This window comes from Aotus nancymaae, unplaced genomic scaffold (genome assembly GCF_030222135.1).
Source record: "Aotus nancymaae isolate 86718 unplaced genomic scaffold, 86718_ANA_hifiasm-v0.15.2.pri h1tg000040l, whole genome shotgun sequence".
Taxonomy (NCBI): domain Eukaryota; kingdom Metazoa; phylum Chordata; class Mammalia; order Primates; family Aotidae; genus Aotus; species Aotus nancymaae.
In genome coordinates this window covers 107,955,526-107,962,175 of record NW_026988454.1, presented here as the reverse complement: position 1 = coordinate 107,962,175, position 6,650 = coordinate 107,955,526, and the positions used below count along the sequence as shown (strand labels likewise).

Sequence of the window (6,650 nt, the reverse complement as noted above, 5' to 3'; positions counted from 1 at the left end):
CAAAAATATGTCAGCATCACTACTCTTGTGCTTTGGGGCCATTATTAAGTAAAATAAGGGTTACTTGAACACAAGCACTGAAATATCATTATAGTTGTTCTAATGACTGAGAGAAAGACTAAGTTACTAATGGAAAGGGAAAGTCTATAGTGTGGATCTGCTGGACAAACAGATAATTCATGTCCAGAGGAGGAGAGAGCAGGACGGCCAAAACTTCATCATGCTACTCAGAGTAGCATGATTTAAAACTTAGGACTTGTTTATTTCTGTAATTTGCCATTTGATTTTCTTTTGGACATGACTGACTGGAACCATGGAAAGTGAAACCATGGTAAAGGGAGACAGCTGTACAGGAATATTTAAAATAATAGATCAGGCCAGGTGTGGTGGCTCACACCTGCAATCCCAGCACTTTGGGAGGCTAAGGCAGATGGATCACTGAGGTCAGGAGTTCGAGGCCAGCCTGACCAACATGGTGAAACCTCGTCTCTACTAAAAATGACAAACTTAGCAGGGCATGGTGGCACACACTTGTAATCCTAGCTACTTGGGAGGCTGAGACATGAGAATCACTTGAATCCGGGAGGTGGAGGTTTCAGTGAGCCAAGATCACGCCACTGCACTCCAGTCTGGGCAACAGACCAAGACTTTGTCTCAATAATTAATAATAATAAATAAGATAATAGTTCGAATAATAATTGCAAAAGGCAGAATGAATTAGGTTGATATACAAATAAAATCATATAAGAATTTTGGACCTCCTGAAAGAAGTTCAATCCTTTTACATCTTCATTAACCTAGCTGCTTTTATTTTAAAGATTCTAAAAGCTACACATGAACAATTATTAACAAGAAATAAGGAAATAAAAGTCTGTGAGGATGAGAAAAAGGAACTTTATAATGTTAAATCTATTTCTCCATCAACATGGACAAGTTATAGTTATCAGAATATAGATTTCAAAGGTTAAATCAAATTTTAATGTAGACACTCATTAATTGCCAGAAGTTGTTTAATGTGTCTTTTGAGTCATTCATCCTATAGAAATGGCACATAATTTTATTTAGATTAAAAAATAAGCGATCCAATGAACTTGAGCTATAAAATTCATGGTAGAGCCATTTCAACAAGCTTATTATGAAGCAGAAGTGTTATATCCAACTTTATATATTTATAAATAAAGATAATTTTTATAATTTGACATTCTGTCTAAATAAAGCATTTCCAAGTCATCCTTAAATGGAATGAGGCTGAAGATATATTTAAAGGATTTAAATGACAGAAGGTTTTCCCCTAAGGAAAATTAAGCAGAATGATCTTATGGATACGAGTTCATAATTCTCAATGTTGGAGACCAGAAGGAAAAATTTTAAGATTGACATATAAATATTTTAGAATTAAAACATGGTATTTGCTAAAATCAGATGTGATAATTAAAATTTGACAAGTGGCTTCAGATAGAGAAGAAATGGAGTGTATCCAAGAGAGGAAAATACGTAAAGGATTCCCTAAGCAGATTATAGAAGCTGTTTTGCCTTTGCAGGCATTGGGAGAGCAGTTTCTATTTGATGTACAGGGAACTCAAATCTCTGCCACATGCTTGCGCACTCTCTGTCTCTTCTTTCACATACACATACACACACACACACACGTGCATGCACACACACACTTTAATTCTAGCACAAAATATTAATGACCTTGGTGAATACGAGTCTTGAGAAGCAGCCAGCTGGATATGGAAGAGAGAAACACAGTGAGAATGAAAGACATTGAAGAATGCTTTGAACCTGTGCCCAGTAAATTGAGCAAGGAGTTATTGTGTTTTTATAGATCATCTAATCTCTTTTCTATAAATTATTTTGCAATCTACTAATAATAGGCTAAGTGTGTGCTCTTTTCTGCTGTGGTCAGGTAAGAGAAGATGTAACCCCAAAACACTAAATGGGAGACATATTATGAATAATTAATATTTCTAACAACATTTTGGGATTATTAGCTCATTGGGAGATTAGTATGAATTATTATAATTTCTAACTTTCTGAAGAGTTCAGAAAGTGTTCTGAAATTAGTAGACTTACGAACATTCCTAACACCGACAGGCATTTTTTATCTATGTTTTCTATGTTTGCATAGATTTTCATGGTTTTAAAATGCTTTTATAGTTAGGTTTTTGAGAGAATAAATTAGCCCTGACATTCTAAACTTGTATAGAAGAAAGTTCCTGAGAAAACCAATGATGGGAAATTTCATGGGAGGTCCTGAAGAAGACTTTTAGGGCCTCATCTAATAAAATTACATTGGAAGTCAATGACTTCGAAACAAACCCTTGCTTCATTCAGCAGTGATCTCAGAGTTGTGATTTATCCAGCATTTGGAGGTCATGGCCTCCTTTTCTTTCTGTTTCTACTCTCACTATTCTCCCATCACTGATTGCATGTTTTCCCCTTGATTTTCTTGTATATACTCTGAAGAATATAGTGGATCATAGGTTTTGATGAGGGGTCAAGTAAAAAGGACCCTTAAATATACTTGGTGAAGGTATAAATTGATACTATTCAGCTGGTGCAAAAGTAATTGCAGTTTCTGCCATTAAAAGTAACCACAATTACGTTTGCACAAATCTATTTCTGAAAAACAATTTGTCAGTACCTATTGAAAATCTTATTTGTTGTTTGTTTGTTTATTACAGAGTCTCACTCTATCGTCCAGGTTGCAGTGTAGTGGCACAATCATGGCTCACTACAGCCTCTATCTCCTGAGGTCAAGTGATCCTCCCACCTCATTCTCCCAAGTAGCTGGGACCACAGGTGCTTAACACCACACTTGGCTAATTTTTAAATATTTTTCCTAGAGATGGAGTCTCTTTTATGTTGCCCAGGCTGGTCCTGAATTCCTGGGCTCAAGTGATCCTCCTGCCTTGGCCTCCCTATGTGCTGGGATTACAGTCATGAGCCACCGTGCCCAGCTAAAAGGTATTATATGTTGACCCAAGAATTGCTATTCTGAGAATTTATCCCAAAGAAATAGTAAGGAATGTGGACAGAGTATAGCTACAATGATGTTCATCACAAAATTGCTGCTCAAGCTAAATATTGAAAAGCAGCCTAAATTTCTAATACAGGACAAATTTGAAAATAAAGAAGACACTATGGTTCATTCATACAGTTAATACCATGTAGTCATTAAAATTATGTTGTGGTAGAATATTGAATAAAATGGAAAGATACTTAAGATGTTAGAGTAAAAAATTCAGCTTAAAAATAATATGGTTAAGTGGCTCCCTAAAAAAAACTACATGTGTGTAAGACACGAATATAGACAGGAACATTCTTAGAAGGAAATATGGTGAAATAAGTAAAGAGTTCTCCAAAGTGGTATGTTTTATTGTTTAAAGTTTTCTCCATGTTAACTATCAGAATTTTCCAAATTCTTTATGAATAATAAAAATTGTAAATGGGGCATGTAAAAGTGAGTGTTGAAAAGGAATACAGTAGAGAGAAAACCAATTTAGAAATAACTTTTATAATATCAACCAATATTTCAGTTAACAAGTTCCTTGAGTTCTATCTATTGTAGGTATAGAGATAATGTTTTTCCATAGAATTACTATAATAGTTATTCATCAGTTCACTGAAGCAGGCTGCCAATAAAATCTTATAAATATTATCAAGGTAGCAAAGCCATGACCAAGTATGTATGCTCACTCTTGATTGCTGATGACAATGGTGGAGATATTTAAGAGTTTGGTGAGAGTCTGGTGTTGATAAAATATGAAGTGGAATTTTTTAGCAAATAATACATATGGCTTCAATACCAGCTACCTATAATGTAAATAAGGACTATTTGAGTACCACATTTGTCAGCAATGACATACCTTTTAGTTAAATGAAAAAATAGTTCTTGAATATTATTTTATTTAGAATAAACTGCAAAACAAATCTTAGCACACACTGAGACTAAATTAATATTCTTAAGAAAAAAATGGGGCTGGGCATGGTGGCTCATGCCTGTAATCCTAGCACTTTGGGAGGCCGAGGCAGGCAGATCACCTAAGGTTGGGAGTTCGATACCAGCCTGACCAACATGGAGAAACCCTGTCTCTACTAAAAATACAAAATAAGCCAGGCGTGGTGGCATGTACCTGTAATCCCAGCTACTTGGGAGATTAAGGCAAGAGAATCACTTGAACCCAGGAAGTTGCAGTGAGCTGGGATCATGCTATCGTACTCTAGCCTGGGCAACAAGAGTGGAACTCCATCTCAAAAAAAAGAAAAAAAATGACATTTTCTTTTTACCAAGTTTCTCAATTGTGATGCATATGTATTTCAACTAATTTAAAAATGAGTTTTGATTATATTGCTATGTTCAACCCATTATTGAAAACAGTTAAGTCAATTCAAGTTAAATTAATAATGAGATATAATATTTAAGATTTATCCTCTAGAATACCAATAAGAATAAGATTATTATATGATACAACTACTAAAATGTTGATAAATAAAACAGAAAAATAAACGTAGGAGTAATGTATTATTAGAAGCCAAAAATTGATTTAAAAGATTTTTTAACATTAACATTAAAGACAATATTTCTAAACATTAAGAAATTATTGTGGTTCTAAAAATAAGATTAATCCTCTTTCATTTGCATTCTAACTTTTGTAATATGTGTGACATATTGCTGCAGACAAGTCTGTCTGCTCAGAATAATCAGGAATAAACAATTCATCATGGATGATGCAAATGTCGGGGACATCCTCTATTGTGCCCACCTTTTAACAAAAATAAACTCCAAAGCTGTTTGACTTGCTTCCAGTTTCTTCCAAATGGAGCCCAGCAAGAAACTACCATTGATTTTTTTTAGAGCAAGTTGTGGAGACAGATCAATGCCAGGAAGAATTTCACCTTGAAGAATTCAGAAAGTGTTAGTTCTGAAATTAATAGACTTATAAACATTCCTAACACCCATAGGCATTTTTCTTACTAATATGGTACTCAATGTATAAAGCCAACTCTGTAATAGTAATGGGAATACTTATTTTGCCAGCCAAGGCCTGAGAGTAAAGTTTCTACTTACTCGTTCTGAAATTCTTGCAGTTATCTATCCCAATTGATTTGCTTGATTCTGTTTCTGCTGTTGATTTACCTTTTGGCTCAATATTAAATGTATAATGGGTTTTGGCTTTTCTTTTGTCCCAGGTACTCTAGCATAAAACACTAGCATAGGACATTTTTGGGATAGGTGCTAGTCCACCCTTAGCTAAAAGTCTGGAGACTTTTAGATTTAAAGAAGTCATGAGCCCAGCTTCACAAGGCTGCTAAACAATAGATCCATATTTGCTTAAGTCTAAGTCTTTATTTATTTATTTATTTATTTATAGGAAGTAGGATTTATTGGTGGGCAGGAACAGGAGGGGGCACAGTGGAAAATCTCATGAATGCAGGACCTGCCACTTGTCCAGGAGGCCACAATTGGGGATGTATGAGGTTGGTGCAAAAGAAATTACTTTTAATGGCAAAAATCACAATTATATTTGACCCTACAGCTTTCTGGGATGAGCTGCTTCTCAGCCACCATGCCTTCGAATTCATCTGACTTGAACTTGGTAAAGCCCCACTTCTTTGAGATGTGAGTCATCTGGTGGTGAGACTTGAACTTGGCCCTGTATAAGGCTTCAGTTACATGCTCCTTGTTCTGCAGTTTGGTGAAAATGGACGTGATGACTTGGCTAATGTGAACCCTGGCCACAGTGCCCTACAGCTTTCCAAAGCCATCTTGCATACTCATCTGGAGCCTGTCAACTCTTGCACAGGACAATATCTTGCTGTTGTGGATGACTTGGAAGGGGTGGAAACACATTTGGATATGAAATCCAACTTTGCTGCAAGTTTTTATCATGTGTCTGTTGGCCCAAATGTGGGCATCCTCCAGGGCTTCAGAGGAGAGCTGCTCATATTCATCTGACCCCATGTAGCCTCAGCATAGAAACTCATCTGCTTTTGCTTTCTTCTGTCCCAGGTCAAAAAAAAAAATGTGAATCTTGGCATCAGGGACACCTCTGCAGAAGCCAGAATTTGGATATGTTTTGTTCTTACAATATCAGTAATACCTAGTGGGGCGTTCCACGGTAATACCAGAATTGTAAGTGGCATCCCAAATGAAAAGTGAGAAAGTCTTATTTAATGTACACTTTTTAACTTTATTTGTGGCATCAATAAATTTCATACATTTGAACTTACACAGTGTATATACAAATAACTCTTTTATGGATATCATCTCTCTCTTCAAATCTGCCAAATTAGCAGAGGTGTTGGTTGATCCAGTTAAGAATAGAATAACCTTGGTAAATCGGTGGTTGGCTGGTATTATAGATTTGTATATTTCTCATGATGCCAGTATTTCTCTTTTTTATTAACTACAGTAATTAGAAAATAGAGATTTTTGAGAAAATTCTATTCACTCTATGGATAAAACTTCAAATAGAATACTCTAAATAATATAAATATAAATTATTTTAAGTCCATTATTTAAGTAAGAATATCTCCTTTTAAAAATTATTATTTTTAATTATTATTATAATTATAGAGAGGATTTTGTTCTGTTGCCCAGGCTGGAGTGCGGTGGTGCAATCATAGCTCACTGTAACCTTGAA

The 6,650-nt window shown here is 35.3% G+C and overlaps 1 pseudogene; it reads right to left on the bottom strand.

The window, feature by feature from the left end:
* Positions 1-5,429: 5,429 nt before the first annotated feature.
* On the bottom strand, positions 5,430-5,968 carry LOC105709572 (large ribosomal subunit protein uL16-like; annotated as a pseudogene).
* Positions 5,969-6,650: the final 682 nt, after the last annotated feature.